Here is an 18,326-nt window from a genome sequence, read left to right as displayed (position 1 = left end):
TCATGTTGTATTGATATAATTATTTCCACTGGTCGTTTTGGGGATGTTTTTATGTTTTATAGAAGTTTATGATTTTAGCACGCACTATGTAATGGTGTTTGTTTTAAGTCATTTATATGTGTTCCCTTTCCGATTGGATTTTATTTGGAACAATGTGATGATTGCATTTTGATATGAAATATCATGGGGGCATGATGACTGATGAAAAAGAAACAAAGGACGGAAATTTGAAATAAACAGAAAATACTCTATCTTGGAGGCTTGTTGTAGTGATATAATGTACTAATAACAATATTAATTCAATAAATTTCATATATACCCTAGTGTTTACTTACAACTAATTTGATGTAATTCAGAGTTAAAATATTGTATATGCGAGTATATGGGCCATGAAAATTTGGATTTGATTAAAAAGTTACTATGTGAACAAATTGACAGTAAACCACCTCAAAAACCTAATTTTGGATCTTAACTCAATCCAACTCTGAGTTTTGAGGCCTTAAGGAGGAAAAAAGTTCGTTTTGTATAAAGTATCATACAACATGACAATGATATGTAATTATAAATCATTTAAAAAAGTTATCAGATAGTTTAACAAAACTTATGTTGTCCCTGAAGTATGTACAGTGATCCTTGCATTTTTTTATTGCTTTATGTCAAAAAGTAAGTAACTTTGTTTTTGCCTTTCAATTTTTCAAAAATTTGATTTATTTTTTTAATATAAGCCATAAAAACGTGATATTTTCTATTTTTAAGCCTGTAGAGTAAAAAATTCATAGAATAATTAATAGAAATCATAACTTTATTTATTAAGTATTTTTTGTACATTTATTATATTTTCATATAAAAGGGTATTGTTCGATGAACCCTTTTATTCTTTATTTTACTAGATAGATAAAGTTATGGTTTTTATAATCATAAATCATCTATTATACATCTTATAGAACACTGAACTTGCCCTTAATTATTAATGGTATAAATATCTTGCAGGTTACTAATATATAGGTACCTACTTTGTTTTAAATTTACGTTCTAGAAAATTTTGGTTATTTTCATATCTCTAATCATAAGTACGAAAGAAAATGATACAATTACATTATCAAAAATTATTGTCAATTAAAGTTAAAAAAAACTGTTATTTTTTTCTTATACTCAATATAATACAACAGCATGATATGGCAAAAGAAAGTTAAATCAAGGACACCATATTTTTATTTTATTTTATTGTTACTGTAAATTTTTGCAATCTAATAGTAGGAATAACATGGCTAATCAAAATAATTTATTAAAAGAAATGGAGGATAATTAGTTGAACAATAAAAAATCCATCCAATACTTTTTAGAGAAAAAGTACTTCACGCGTCATTTCTAGTTGACTCAGCACATGTATTGTTACATTGCAAATTGACATATAATATATATATCATGAATTGCTCAAAAGATGATCAAAATGAGAAAATAAATAAAAAACATTATATCAATGTATAAATTAGCCGGAATTTTGAACTTTTTTCGAAATCAGCACAAAATATCAACAAAAACGGTTCAACAAACGAGTTTGGTCCCTGGGAAATTTTGTTCTTGTATATATAAAATGGCAAAAAATATATCTTCTCAATTTATAGTTTAAGGTTTAAAATGGGTCTCCCTCCACTTGAAGTCATATTTAATGCATTTTTGCATTGATTAGCTTAAAATGAGTGCATTTAATTAAATTTTTATATATTTAAAATAGAAAATATCAAACATGCATGTTGCAAAAAGGAATCAATCCAACCGAAGAGTGGTTCAATTCCTTTAAGAGTAAAGTGTTTTTTGTCTCTCTGACAGGTTTATGGAGTTTTTATCCAGAGTTGGAGTCACAAAATTCCTAAAAATTGAAGTTATTAGCACTGATTGTATTTATTCAAATTTATTTGTTTTGTTATTTCTTCTTCTTTTATCTCAACTAAAGTACACCAGTAAAAAAAATTAGTTCGAATTCATCATAATAAGAAACTAAATTAATCGTATATGAACGCTATACATGAAAATTGGATTAAAATGCCCTCATTTTAAGTTATTCTGTATAAAAAAAAAGAATCACAAAGAATTTTTTGTCATAGAAGACTTTTAAGCCTGAAAGAATAATCCCGGAGCTACATTTATGCTATAATATACATATGAGGGTAAAACTTCCGCAAAGCCAAAATTCCTGGGGAGAATGTTCCGGTCATCTTTTTTGGATATAAGTCCTATTATAACTTCTATTTGTGTCAGAGCCCTAGTAATTTTTTCTTATGGATTAAGATCTCAATATAAACTACTGTTTTTATGACACTTCACATATTGACTAAGGTACCAATCAATATCATTGGATAAAAACACCTCGAACATTGATGTTTCCTTCATCATGTTTCACTTCTAGAACGGTATTCCTGGGATTGAATTACTCATTTTTTCTTCGAAAACCAGAGTATTGTTCATTACCCGTCAAAGTTTGATTTTGTCTCATCATACATCAAATTGAATCCCTAAATGAGTCATCTTTATTGAGAAGCTATGTGTCAAACTTTAACCTATTTTAAAGATATGTTTTCTCGTGAAAAAATGTTTCTCTATGGCATCTACATTAGTACTCAGAACAATAAAAAAATTTACTTACTGTTGTCCTTGAAACATGGACATTAGGGGGTATCACGGGAGCCCAAAATTGAGCCTCCTTCCATGTCAATTAGTTTATGTGAAGTTGGCAATCCAGCCATTGAAGGGGTCTTTGGAGGGAGAGTTCCATCCTCCTTACAATGCCAGATCAAATTCCTACATTTGTGTTGCAAACATCATATATGATAGCAACTATAGATTCTAAGCTTTCATGATCTTCTAGAACCGGTAGTATTTCTCTAGCTTGATCCTTCGCTTTCCCAATTCTTGGTGAAACATGGTTAATGTATTCATGTTGGGGCTCTTAAGCTTTTAAATTTCATATTTAATTGGTAGTACTTGATGTAGTACTTACAAACCTGTAATTAGTTTTTTTGTATCAAATCTGGTTATTGATAATTCTTGATTTTAATTTATTGAGCATCTTTACTTTGATTTATTGATTTAAACTAACTTTTAGGTAAGAAAAATCAGTATTCTTTTTTTAAAATTCCATAATAATTGCAAATAGAAATAAGGTTATATTTTATCCAAACGGAAGAAAATAAAATTTAAAGGTTACAAAAATCACCATATCTTAAGGGTTTTGTTTCAAAGTATTTCATGTATTCATTGTTTTTACGGTGAAGGAATTTATTCAAAGCAACGAACAGTTAGATCTTCATTTACAGAAGACTATTTGGTTCCAAAATACCTATTTAAGTAGCAATATTGATTTCATTTTTAAACAGAAATTTATTTAAGTTAAGTGGTGAATTTTAATAAATTCTGAGATAAACAAGTTGAAATTATATTATATATTTGGTGTGAGGAAGAAATGGTAAGGGAAAAAAAATTAAAAGTGACTTAATGGAAAAATGTCAAGATTCCTATAAACTGATATAAATACTCTCACCAATAAAACAATAATAAATAAAAATCGAATGGAAGAAGTGCTAATCACTTAATTCTCCGTTATTAAGTATAATATAATTAAACATGGTGGATTATTCATATTGGACAAGACTGGTGAATATTAAATAAATCTAATTATAAATAGGTAAACAATGGAGTATTATTTATCAACCTCTTATTGATTATTTTCAAATAATATTGAAAAACAAATGAATATTGAAGCTGGGTGTATTGTCTGATTGAAAATGACATTCTTTATGTTAGTTTGTATATTCCGAACCTAAATTGACTTCGTAGAAAACGCACCAATCATTGATTGGCCATGTACTCTTGCTAATTTCAATCATCCCTCCGTCTTTGACCTTAGGTTTAAATTTAGGAACATCTTTATAATAATAATATTTAGAACATTTGACCATTTTGTCACAACTAAACAGATAAAGAAATAATTTAAAACTATCTTAATATTCCTTATTTGTGTAGGATATTTTTTTTGTTTGAATAATTCAATTTGATAGTTTTTGTCTTATTTGTATAGCTTAGAGTAAAAAAGAAAAGAAGTATGTTACATAGGCCTATGACAAATTAAACACGGCCGAGTTACTACAAAATTTAATTTCACTTAATGTATCTACGATTATGAGGCGAGAAAACGTGTCTACCATGGATTTCTACTTCAATTCAATCATTCATTTCGTCTTTCCTTCTTATCTACTCTGTGTTTAGGGACATTAGGAATCCACACATTTCTGCTCATAAAGAGAAGAGTATTCTTCTTCTTGAGTAAGTATGTGAATGTGTGTTAGATTTAGTAGAAGTTGTCGTCAAAGCATTCATTAAATTCACTTATATATCCTCCAAGAAGAGTGGTTACACACAAATACAGTGGTATAATTGGACGAAATTTTCAGACAAATGTTAATATTATCTAAAAGGAATAGAGAATTATCACATAAATACCTTCAAATCTACTTTTTCTGGAGTTGTACACGTAAAAATAATGGTCTGATAGTTTACAAACTCTTTCTGTAAACTTATTAAAACATGGAATTTTGTCCAGTGAATTGCCTTTCCCGACCCCTGAAAAGTAGACAAAAACACTTATCAGAGGAATGAATGAAAAATATCGTTCCTCTTATTTCTTGTAATGAAAGGAAACAAGTTTTCTGAGAATCTATAAAAAACGAAACGAACATATCCAACACAGAATTAAAAAATATTCATTTTCCTCATCATGACCATTTTTTACTACGTTCACTTCTTCTCCTACATCTATCACTTTATACAAAGATTCTTCATCATTTGTATCTTCGAAATCTAATTATTCAGCATTGTCGACTAATGTATTACAAGTTTTGTAATACATTACAACATTATGTTGCTTAATTTTATAAATTTGTAATCCAAACCCTTATCTATTATTAGCCTCAGCATGCAACTTTGATCCAGTACAAAGACTCTCACATGAACCTGCATCTGCTGTGTTTAAATCACGTTAAAAAGTGTTATGATGGCAACAATTGGAAAGTTTTAGGACATACTTATACTGTTTATCATATATCGTATTATATTTAGTTGTTATTACGTGTAAACCAAACATAAATTTATTTGTAGTTGTTTATTTTTGTTTTGTTTTTAATCTTACTCCTTTCTGTTATTTTTTATATATCGAAGAGTATAACTATACAGAGATGTGAATATAACCAGGGGCTTCCGTAAGATAATATATAGCAGGTGTAAAAAAAGTAATGAGACCTTCTAAAAATACAGTTTTTAATAGATGTTGTTGATTAAATCTTAAAGTTTCGATTAATTTTGAACAGCTTAGACTCTAAGCATTTGATTGATGAACATGTTATAAACAAAAATTATGTATATGTTGCGATGGATGCAAGAAAAGCCATCATACGTAATTTAATCGGTGACTGGATGACCAGTTTGATATCATGAAGGCCTTAAACGTCAGCAAGGCTATAGTCTCTCGGGTCAGAAATCGTAGGCTGATGGGGTAATAAACAATTATTAGATGTTGATATAGATACAAATTTACAAAAAAAAATTAAATACTATAAACATAATTTACAATCTTTATTGGACTCAAACGAAGATATACGCTCCATTGATGTAAGTTTTGCAAATATATACAGCTCTTGTCATGTCGTTACAATATTTTGCATTTTTAAGTGATTTTCCGACCTCTTGAGTATACAGTTGATTTTTTTCTGGAAATGAGCAGCTATATATTATTGACATTTTTATCAATTTGCTCATCGGATAAATATTTTTTAATATTGATTCAATTACCTCTGATGTATACTTTCTGTAAAAAACTAACTTTTATTGGAGGTTTGTGGACAATCTCCAGGAAATAGAAGAGATTTACAAAAATAAGAATTAACTTATACAAAAAAAAGTTTGCTCTGGGTTGGGAAGATGTGGGGGAAAACATAAATTGAAGGGGTTTAGTCAATTAAAAAAACTTGAGAAGCCACTGTTATATGTACTTCTTTTTCTATTTTTAACATTATTTATATTCAATAAAACATACATATATAAATAAACCGGAGCAATTGCGTAACATGTACATAAATAAACAATATAGTTTAGTAAGGAAAAATAGGCACCAAGAATCAAAATTGTTTGGAGTGTCTAAAAGTTTCATTAAGTGGGCTATACGTGGTTTCTTCTACGAAGTCTGGTGCAAACGATACAAAGAAGACCAAAGTATGAAACATATACACATCATGCTGAAAGAGAGAAAGCCAAAGAGTGTCAAATTTGGACGTGAGAAGATAAAACTGTTATTACAAGCTGACAGGTCACGGGACATTTCTTGCCCCTGAGTAAATGGAAAAATATAAACGTAACATGCAACGCTTGTGTAGAAGAATCACAGAGTACAGACCATTTTATAAACAAATGCCCTACACTCTCGTATGAAAGATATCAAGAAATACAAAAAGTTCGTGTTCTTAAATGTATGAAATGGTCGAAAATTAAGAGAATTGTTATCAAAAATTTCAAAGCATAACTGGTAATCAGGATCTGTTGTTGTAGCACAAATGCCCCCAATGAGGGGTCGTGCTCTATACTTTATATTTTTTCCCCATATATGCCCATGGTAAATAGCATAAAATTTTAAATCAATAGGGATTCCTATCCTAAGCCATCCTTTAGACCAGGGATGTCCAACCCGTGGCCAGCATTTAGGCTCTCTTTATTTTTAAGTGCGCCCTATTACTCATTCTCACTTCAAAAAGTATTTTATTTGCAAAATTCTCACAATATCATCAAAACGCTTTTTTGCAAAATTATCGCTAAGGTGTGGAAAGGTTAAAGAGAAAACAGAGAAAAAAATCCGGACCAAATAAAGATGTATTTAAGAGGTTTATTTTCATTAAGGTATTTTTTATGAAATTTAATTTTATAGGTTCTGTGACCCATTAAAATAAGTCAGTTATGCTAAATATAATACTTAATAGGGATGAAGTTCAATTGTTGACAATAGATTTTTGGATGCTAAGCCCATTCTATATTTTTTTATTTAAAAAAGAAAGACTCATTTCCTATCTTTTAAATCAATTTATTTGCTGTTGAAAATGAAGGAGCAGGGACATCTCACATAAACTTTAGGACCGACGGCAAGGGGTGGTATGGAGGGCCTAATTCAATGAGAAAAACAGCAATGAAAAAAAATAAGGACTTATTTTCTTAAAAAAAGGTAATTCGACCAAATTATGCAACAGAGCAAGAATAACCAAGCTCCCCCCCCCAAAAAAAAAAAAAAAATGTATATATATAATCCTGCAGATGCCCCTGAACATGTTGAAAGAAGCGGAAGTAAAGTTATAATATTGTAATTTTTTATATTTATATATTCTTACTTTCTCTATACTTATTACAGGAAACTTGCAAGAAAGGTTCTAATTGAACTGTATCATTTTTATAACATGAAATAATGCATTTTAGTTTTTTCCTTGACTTAAAATTCAATGCAACAACTGTGAGTGGATGATATCTGTCAATAATATATTTGAATAATAATGAATTTCATTATTATGAGCCTTTTAACATACATTGTAATGTTGTTGAAAGTGGATAAAATCGCTGTTCGTTTTTTAGTAGATATTCATTCCAAGTTTTCGCGCCGATTCAAGCTTTTGAATGATTTTTAAATCTTTTAAAAATCAGCAAAGTATAAATTATATTATTAATTGAAGTAGGAAATGATTCGTCTTCAAAATTGTCTACAAAACAAAATGGAGTTAAATGATTAAATTCTAAAAAAATTATATTGGAATAGTTCAGTAAGGTAAAAGGAAAAAATATATATCTATCACGTACATATGTTCTCCTGTGACCATCCTGTAATTGTAAGAATGAAAGAGTGTTCCAAAAGTAAAGAAATTAAATCGTTAAGGCTATTGAAGAATTGGATATCAACTAAGGAATAAAAATTATTCATGTCAAGAAGTTCTTCTAACAGAATAAGGAAAGAATATAGGGATTTCAGGAGTACTCTTCAAACCCTCTGACCAGGGGCATTTCATCATTGGGGGTGGGGGACTTAGCCAAAAAAATATTCACACAATTATATCATTACTTATACAAATTGGTTTATTTTTGAGAAATATATGTATACTTGCAGATGGTACCCGCGTTGCAGGGCTAAATAGATGGGGAAAAACAAAAAATGAAGGTACAAGAAAAAAATCAGAGAGAGAGATGCAGAAAGAGATAGGGGGGGAGAGAAAAAGAGAAGGGAAATGAAGTTTTATTTCTGTCAAAAACAGCCTGTGAATGAATGACCTGTGAAGCCCAAAAGAATATCATAGGAAAATGCTTGGTTATTTTATGCGTCTACTTGCTGAATTTCAGACTGACTATTTGAACATTATGGATTCCAAGTGTAATAACAACAATCAAAAAGTAAGGTGACTTTTCAAATTTAACAAGCAAGTATGCTCCATTTATTTTATCTTAGTACACTCACCACAAACATGTAAAGGGTGATTTTTTAAGAGTTGTTTTTTTAAGAATCGAATAAAACACTTAAATTTGCAGCATAGAATCAAAAATTTTATTGAAATCAATAAATTAGCCTTTGCCATTTACGTTTTAAAGATAACTTCATTTAAATGTTGTCCGCGGCTCCGTTTCAAATGGTCCATTCGGAAGGTCCAATTTTGCGCCACTTGTTCGAGCATTTCGGGCTGTATTCTACGAATCACGCGTGTTATGTTATCCTGTAAGGCTTCAATCGTGTTCGGCTTGTCCACATAGACTAACGACTTTACATAACCCCACAAGAAATAATCAAGAGGCGTTAAATCGCACGATCTTGGTGGCCAACTTACAGGCCCATTTCGTGAGATAAGCTGCTCACCAAATTCATCCTTCAACATGTTCATTGTTTCACGAGCTGTGTGGCATGTGGCGTCGTCTTGATGAAACCACATGTTAACCAAGTTCAACTCAGCTAACTGGGGCAAAAAAAAGTCGTGTATCATGGCTCGATAGCGTTCACCGTTGACGGTAACGTTTCTTCCACGATCATCTTTGAAGAAAATGGACCGATGATGCCACCAGCCCATAAACCACACCAAACTGTCGTTTTTCGGGATGCATCGGTAATTCATTTATAGCATGTGGCTGTTCATCACTCCAGATGCGACAGTTTTGCTTATTTACGTATCCGTTGAGCCAGAAATGAGCCTCATCGCTGAACACAATTTTTCGATAAAACAGCGGATTTTCATCGAGCTGTTCTAACGCCCATTCACCAAACATTAGACGTTGTGGTAGGTCATTAGGCTTCAATTCTTGCACAAGCTGAATTTTATAGGCTTTCAAACCCAAATCGACACTTAAAATTTTCCATGTGGTTGAGTAACACAAGCCCAATTGCTGAGAACGGCGACGAATTGACATTTCACGATTCTCATTAACACTGGATGCTACGGCTGCAATATTCTCTTCAGTACGCACTGTACGCATGCGAGTCGATGGTTTAATGTCCAGCAAAGTAAATTTCGTGCGAAATTTGGTGATAACAGCACGAATTGTCGATTCACAAGGTCGATTATGACGACCATAATATGGTCGTAACAAACGATGCACATTTTTTACAGAGCACGAATTTTGATAATAAATTTCAACAATTTGCAATCGTTGCTCATTTGTAAGTCTTTCCATGATGAAATGGCAGAGTATACTGAAAACTTTCCACTTTAACAGCTGACGTAAGGACGCCATTATCAAGCAGTGCTGCCAACTGAAAAACTTAACTCTTAAAAAATCACCCTTTATTTACTGTTTCAGCAATATAATATGTTAAGTTTATTTGTGAGAGGCATAACGGTTAGAAGTATATTGTGTGTTCGGCGATTTTAAGCTATTGACAAACATGGATCAATGCATTTGCATCAAATTTTGTTTAAAAAATTGTCAGTGGCATACAGTGAAACTGTTCTGAGTGAAAAAAAATCACTATGTTCTTTGTTTTTTTTGTTTGTTTTACTACTGTGTTGTTGTGCAGCCGGAGTTCTTACCATGGGGTCTTACGGTCAATAAAGAGTATTATATCGAAAGTATGTGCGAGAAAGAATAGGAAGAAAATGTCTGGAATTGTGGAAAAACAATTCATGGTTTTCACATCACAATAATGCCCCTGCTCACTCATATTTGCTAGTGAGAGATTTTTGGGCCATTTTTTTATTTCAAAAAATCCACCACGTGGATTAGAATGTTGTTTAGTTTGGAAAGGAAATCTACTGGAACAATATATTTACCACTAATGTGCTACAATTTAGCTCCATATTCAGACATTTCAGTAAAATACCGATAAACTTTGTTTGACCAAGTAGGATTCTTAGATTTAATAGTGTCGACCAGGGGCAGATGGTCTGTGAAGCCATTAATCATACATCCTTCGATAAAATGTTGAATGGCCTCTTTAACACCAAAGAGGTCCAGGTCGAATATCGAGTCTGCTTTCCTTTTAGAGCCTTACTAAAGAATCCTAATGAAAGGATATTGCCTCGATTATCTTGCTGTAACAGTGATCCGCCATTAGTTTTGTTCAACGCGTCGACAGTGAAAAAGGTCACTCTTGGGGAATAATGCCCCATGCTAGCAACACCGAAAAGAGTATCCCGTAATTTTGAGGAACGATGAGTTGCCTTCTTCCGTCCAGGTCATAGAGAAAGTTTGAACTTGGGTAAGAATTTATACAATGGGGACAACAGTGCCCTCAGGTTGGGAAAAATCTTCTAGAATGACTAACCATCCCAATTAACTTATGCAAGTCTACATTTTCTGGAGCAATCAAGCACTCTCATCGAATTGAGTTTTTCTTGGATGGGACGAATACCGTGTACACTGATGACATGTCCCAAAAACTCAATCCTTGCATTCCAAAACTCACTTTTCTCTACACTCTAAGCAAGATTTTTATCTTTCAGAACATGAATAACCTTCTTGATGTGATTGTGGTGCTCTTTTTTCTGACAGCAAAGCCACCATTATTTCGTCATGATAAGCAAATACAAACTTCATCTGTCCAAATAACGAATGTATCAATTTTTGGAATGTATTAGAGACATTCCGGAGTCCAAATGGAATCCTCGTAAACTCATATAATCCGGCGAACTTAGTAATATCCGCTTTGTTGGCGTCTTCGCTCGACATAGCAACCTCATTGTAGGCACGCTTGAAATCCAATTTGGTTGAAGTAATTGCAACTTCCAATATTTTGAATGAAGTCGTTAATATCAAGTATTGGGTATCGATCTTGGAGTGTAATACTTTTAAATTGCCCGAAGTCTTCAACGATTCCCAGAAATCGTCTTGTTTTTACGCCATAAGTATAGGGGAGGACCAATTTGATTTTGACCTTTGCAAAATTCCCACTATGATTATTTTGGATATCTCTGCCTTAACTATAGCTTCCTTCTTGAAATTTTTATTCAATCGAGCCACACATAAAATAAATTCCTGATTCCCCATAAAATCTTCATCGAAGTCTAGGTCTTGGATTGCTCGGTCTGTAAAAGTAAACTCGGGAAGATAATCCGCAGCTATTATATCAAAACAAGATTCAGGCTATATTGTTTCATTGAATGTATGAGCCATGGAAGCTGTAATCAGGGCCGTACGTCAGTATTGCGCTTTGTCCGCTTCAGCGGACCAAAAAAAAAAAACCTTACTCAACCGTCCACCAATCATATAGGTATATAAATATAGATGAATTAAGTCATAATTAATTATTAAAATCTATTATATATATGTAACTTATGACCAACTCATAATGGTACTGAGTCATTATAATAAAATTACATATTTGTAGGACGTCCACCCAAAAGGAAGCTAGATAATTTTTCTCAAAATTGAACATGGAATACATTTTCCAACAAATTATAGTTCATTTAAATGAAAAAATGATTCTAATTAATCCTTTGGAGGCACCACAAATTGTACTTAAAGTAGCCAAAATTCACCGGCACATTTATAGAATTAGTAAATTAATAAATTATATCTCTAAGACAATATTGGGGCCAAATTAAGTCAGATAGATAAAACGGAGGTTTTAAACTACAGTTAACACTCTCGGGTATCTCAATTCATCGCAGAAATTTGAATTTAAATCCTGTAATTTACCGTAATATCTCTTTCAAATATTGCCTGTCATTTTATAAATATAAATGATTGAACCTTTGAATATAAAACGCGTTTTCCGCTTCCCGTGATACATTTCTGATAATTAATAAATTACTTCAATTATTTCAAGAGTACTTTACATTTTTCATATGGATTTAAAGTACTTCACATTGAGTGGATATTTGAGTTAGATATTACGTTTAACGTTACTGGTTGCAAATGTGAAGTACTTTACAGCAAAAAAAAAAAAAAAAAAAGACGCACACAACATTTTTCGTATGGAGTACTCTTGAGCGTGAGAATTTGTTTCATTGAATACAAGATAAATTAAATTATTACTGCTTAAAAGGGACATAAATAATAGTTACGTACTTTTTAGAGTGGATTGTTGCAGTAATTTATTAATTATCAGAAATGTATCACGGGAAGCAGAAAACGCATTTTAACAGAGAGTTGGTGATTTGTTCTATCTGTCAGAAGAAAATACAGAAGAACTTTAATGAGCACAAAGTTAAACTCCATAAGAATGACCCCAGCTGCAAGTATCAAGTGAAAATTGATCATAAGAAGCAGAAAACATTGAACTTTGCTGTTAAGAAAACTTCCTCTGCTACATCCTCATCCTCAGTCACTGCCTCCTCCTGTCCCGATGACCCTGCTCCAGTTGAGGCCTTACAGCCTGAACCAAGATCTGAAAAGTCCATCTTTGCTGAAGAGAAAGTAACTGCAGACACAGAAAATAATGGCGACTCATCAAATTACCCCAGCGGACGGATTTCTCATGGAATAAGACTTCTTAATCTCGATATCGGACCAATCTTCTCTCCCGGGCAGCTCTCTGTAGTCAACAACAACAATATTCCCTCTGCAGAGGACTCTGAGACTAGTGACAATGTCCAGGGAGGTGAGAAGAGCAAGACTGAGGAGATGGAGTTTGTGGACGCAGGCCCAGAGTACCCTGTCGTCTTCACGAGCCAGCTGGGTGACCCGATACTTACCGGGCGGGAGCCCAAGCGGAAGGACATCCAGACCAGAACCAGAGTGGAGACTGAGCGGGAAACTTTGCCTAAAGTCGAGAGAGATCATTTTCTACAGCCCAAGTTACGAACATACAGTCCTAAGATAGATGACAAATACTCTTCAATAGGATTGGTTCCGTAAGTTCCCGTGGCTAGAATATGACGAGGTTGAAAAGTCAGCCAAGTGTTTCACCTGTTCCAAATTTTCCATTTCCAAGCTTGGGAAATTTGAGTTTAAAACATGGAAAAACAGTTCCTCGTTGAAAGTTACCTAACAACAAAAAACACAAACTGTCGATGGAAAAGTGGATCAATTTCCTCACATCAAAGAGAAAGAATACCTCGGTTCCCGGCCATGTTCAGTCTCAACATGCTGAGGAAGTCGTGAAGTGGCGAGCTTATTTGGGGTATCTTTTCCAAACTGTTGGGTTCCTCGCAAAGCAAGGATGGGCTTTTAGGGGCGATTCCGAAACAAGAGAAAAGTTGATGGAATCTAATGAAAACAATCGAGGAAACTTCTTGGAGCTTTTGTCCCTGCGTTCACACGACAATCATATTCTCAAAGATAAACTGAAGGCCGAAGTCAAAAAATTTGGTTCAGCTGGGGCAGGTTTTGCCACATGGACTTCACCTGACATCCAAAATGAGCTGATAGAGATTATAGCATCCAAAGTGACGGAAAATATAATTGAAGATGTCAAGACTTGTGCCGGCGATGATGACTACTGGTTCTCTGTGATTGTTGATGAGACATCAGATATGTCAAACACGGAGCAGTTCAGTCTGTCACTTGGATATCTGACGAGTGAAGGCATCAAGAAAGAGAGCTTCCTCAAGTTTGATAAAGTTACCCAGACTGACGGCAAATATTTGTTTGAGAAGCTTCACAAGGCTGTCAAAGATCTCGGCCTTAACCCCGCCCGCACTGTCTCCCTGGCCGCTGACGGTGCCTCCAGCATATCCGGCATCAAGAAGGGTCTTGCCGCCAGGTGGAAGGAAGCCGCCCCACTGTGTGTCTACATCCCCTGCTACGCCCATGTCCTCAATCTTGTAGTCAAGGATCTTCTCTCAGATATAACCTGTGTTGAGAAATATAATGGGGACAGTACAAATTTTATTCAATTTCATTGAAGGGTCACCAAAGAGGTCAGCAATCTACAAGTCGGTGAAGATAACAAGTAAAGATGAGGAGCATGCCAAGGTGATGACCCTGAAGAACCAGTCTGCTACCCGCTGGAGTCTCTGCTACGATGCTGTACACGCTGTATCTCTAGGGATGGTCAGAATCATGAAGACCCTCATAATAATAAGAAAAGATAAAGATACATTATCGAGTTCAGCAGCAACTTCTCTGCTCAACAGCATCTTTTGTCACAAATTTGTTTTCGGCATTGAACTGTTGAAGACACTCCTCAGACACACATCTAGCTTGTCAGATAAACTTCAAGGCAGAAAGGTTGACCTAACAAAGGCCCGGAAACACGTCAACCTAGTGATTAGGACTCTTGAAGAGCTTAAGAATGAGAAAATCTTTGAATCAATCTGGAAACTTGCTGAGTTGAAGTCGTCTGAGATGAAATCAGTATTTGACCAGGAGGACTCAATTGATTTGGAATTCAAGGAGGCAAAGATTCCAAGGAGAATAAAGTGGAAAGGAACAACTGAATCCTACTTCCGTGAAACACATTTCCGTGTTGCAATCAATAAGATTGTATTAGAGCTTGAGAGCAGATTTGCCACCGACGATACAAACATCACAATGGATCTCATTGCAATCGTCAATGACAGTGAAGTGGAGACCTGTGTCATTGAGCGTGTCGCCAAGCACTACAGACTTGAACTCGAGCAGCTCCAGTCAGACCATGCAATCTTCCAGCAATTCAAGGTTAATATTATAATGTTTCATTTTGCATTATATGTTTAAAATTTATGTTTCTCTAGGCAGATATTGACACAGAAGACATGGTTTCGTCACATATTGCTGCGGAGTTAATAAGCTCGGGAGTGTTCCGCCTGATGCCGGAGCTATACAAGGTGAGCGTTATCCTGGCCTCAATGCCCATCAGCAGCTGTGAGGTGGAGTGGTCGTTCTCCTGTCTCAGAAGGATCAAGAACCACATGAGGACCACCATCTCCCTCACCCTCTTGAACATGGACAGGGTGATGGTGGACAAGGTGCTCCATGAAGACATGGAAAGTTTGATTGACACCTTTGCGTTAAGGAAAGAGAGGAAAAACTTCTTCTTCTAATCATGATAACACATGCATTTTTTTCTTCATTTTTTTCAAACACATCACCACGTATACATGCGAGTTAAGAACATCAAGGCTTGTGAACATAATTTATTTTCTGTCGATGTAACCGTTTCATGGTATATTATAATCTCGTTCATTATCTTCATCCGTTATTATTTTTAAAATATTTAAGGAGGTTTAAATTGTTTGACTTAATTGTATAGTTCAAAAATGTTCTCTCATTCTTGCACCGTGCATTTTATACTCCATTATACTCCTTCCTTTATGAATAGGTCGGCATTGACTTTCCGTCTAGAGTTTTTCCTTTTCATTTTATTTTTCCCAATGTTTGCCTGAAGAAAATAATGGTGAGACAGTCCATTGGACGATATTCGCACAAGATTTAATCTATGTTGTAGCATTTGTCCTGTTTAAATATCCCACGTTCACCACTGAAAATCAACCGTTCACCCTTGTAAAGCGGACCGAAAAATCTTCCTGACATACGGCACTGGCTGTAATTAATTTTCTTTCTTCAATATTACAAAATCGGTTGAATTCGTGTAATGTAGATCCAGTTCCTTGTTTACTGCTACAATGAAACTGGAGCGTATGGGACAGCGAATTTAGCTTATCACCCAAGCATAAGGAGACAAATAAGATTGAATGCATTTACATGAGTTGGATGGTTATTGGTGCCACCTAGTTGACATAACCGCGAAAAGAAATTTTCAAGAGAGTCTTTATGACAACGAAAAGTCATTATAAATTCCACTCCATAACAGTCCTTGACATACGAAACATTTGTCTAAGGGCATTTGTTGTCATTATAAATCCTTTTTGGAAAGGCCAAATATTAGATGGTGAGTATCTAATTTCCGTAATTCCCCATTGGTCTCTCGACTTCTTCAAATACATACTGTTGTTCATTTGGATAAACTCCACTACAAACACATTTAAGTTTTTCGCTTATCTTACTATAGTCTGGATGAAAAAATAGAGTATCACTTGTTGTATAAATAAATAAATTCACATTGTTCTTTAAATTCAGAGGAAGGAAGTGTAACGAAACTTAATCCTTCATGACACAAAGATACAGTATACACGTTGGCAATCATTTCCTTGGCAATTAATGTGAAGTGGCTTTAATTTTTGGACTAGCGTTAGGTCTCCTTCATTGCGCTCGAAGTACTTTTTAAACAATTCTTTATCTAAAATTCCCCTGTTCTGAAGTTATCATTGCTAATCATCCTACGTTAAAAAAATTTATGGAGACGGGTAAATTTCTTCCCTTCCCGAGGAAACATTATTAATTAATGGAGGATATTGGTAATGGTGTTATTTATAGAAATACCCTCATTGTAAATTGTGAAGTTAAGATAATTTTCAGCATGTTAAGAGTCATCCACACCAAATTACGAAATGGAACTCTGAATTTTGTACTATTTAACAGTAAGTATTCATTTTTTTTTAAATCTAATCATAAAATATGATTCTATTTTAGCTAAAAATATCAAGAATTATGATACACAACAAATGATAAAAACAACTGCTTAAATGGTCACAACAACGGGAGTAGTAACTTTAGATGGTTCACAACTACTTGGTCTGACACTAGTTTCTTCATTTAAAGACCTTTTACAATCATTAGGTTTTCTAATATTATATAGTCAATAAATATTACTTTTTTATCACTTAAGGATTAGCTATGGTTGATAAGCCCAAGAAATGGTGTTCAGAAAACTCATAAAAGGCAAATACAAATGCTTAAATGGTCACAACAACGGGGGTAGTTACATTGGGTGTCGCATTATAATTAGCAATTGTCCGTATCCTTCATGCTGTTATAAAAGTATAAAATACCGAGGAGGGGGGGATCTTTTTTGGTGCCCTTAATAAGGAGTAATATCGCTGGGCATTACTTCACAATTAGGTTTTGCACTAAATCATTAAGATGGATTTAATTCTACCATTTTTGTATAAGTATATTTATTGTCTAATTTTATGATTTTTACATTTACTTTATTATTAATAATTATTTAGAGCTCATCGGTAGCGATATATCTATCCTGTGCACAATTATATATAGCAAATTCCATATTAGGAAAAAAGCGTGATGATCTTTTTGATGAAATTCCACGTCTGGCTTGTGTTTAGCAAATTTAAAGTTATTACATATTTAACTGAATTCATGTCAGAACAAGAAAATATTATTTGGATCAATCCCTTATTTCAATACTCTGTATTTATAATTTAATGTGATTATTAGTTATATGATTAGAATTGATTAACTTTTTATATTTAACATAAATGTATGATAGTTTATTTTTTAGTATGTAGGTTATACTTAATTTAAGCCTTTTTTTTTAAACTGGGAAATTCAAATATATTTCGAAATACTCTACTTTGTCGTTTCCTTAGTTATTATTCTGAGAATATGGTTTATAATAAATTACAATTTCATGGAGTGTGACGTTTTCAAATCTACTGCAACGGATAAAAAACGTCTAAGTCAATTATACATAGTAAATCTTCATTAAACATTTTGATCAAAAATACTTTCGTTATACCCTCAAAAATCATAATAAAGCAGGCAGCTGATAATCATATCAGTATTACAATGATACCATAAGTCTCCCCCCCCCCTTCTCCTTGCACGCGTTTTTCTCTACAGAATTATCAACTTTAATATATGAACTACGAGGGATAAACAAGAAACAATATTCCTGTTTTTTTTTAGAAACGAAGCGTAAGGTACGTTCACTGAAGTGTTCACGCACTTATTTAGAACGTATCATTTCTCCCTATTTCTTATTATTATCCATATCTTTACTGCAATAGCTCCATCAATATTTTGAGGACTTTTTGAAAAAACCT

This window comes from Lepeophtheirus salmonis, chromosome 3, assembly GCF_016086655.4.
Source record: "Lepeophtheirus salmonis chromosome 3, UVic_Lsal_1.4, whole genome shotgun sequence".
NCBI lineage: Eukaryota > Metazoa > Arthropoda > Copepoda > Siphonostomatoida > Caligidae > Lepeophtheirus > Lepeophtheirus salmonis.
The sequence above is the reverse complement of the archived record's forward strand: the minus strand, read 5'-3'. Positions refer to the sequence as shown.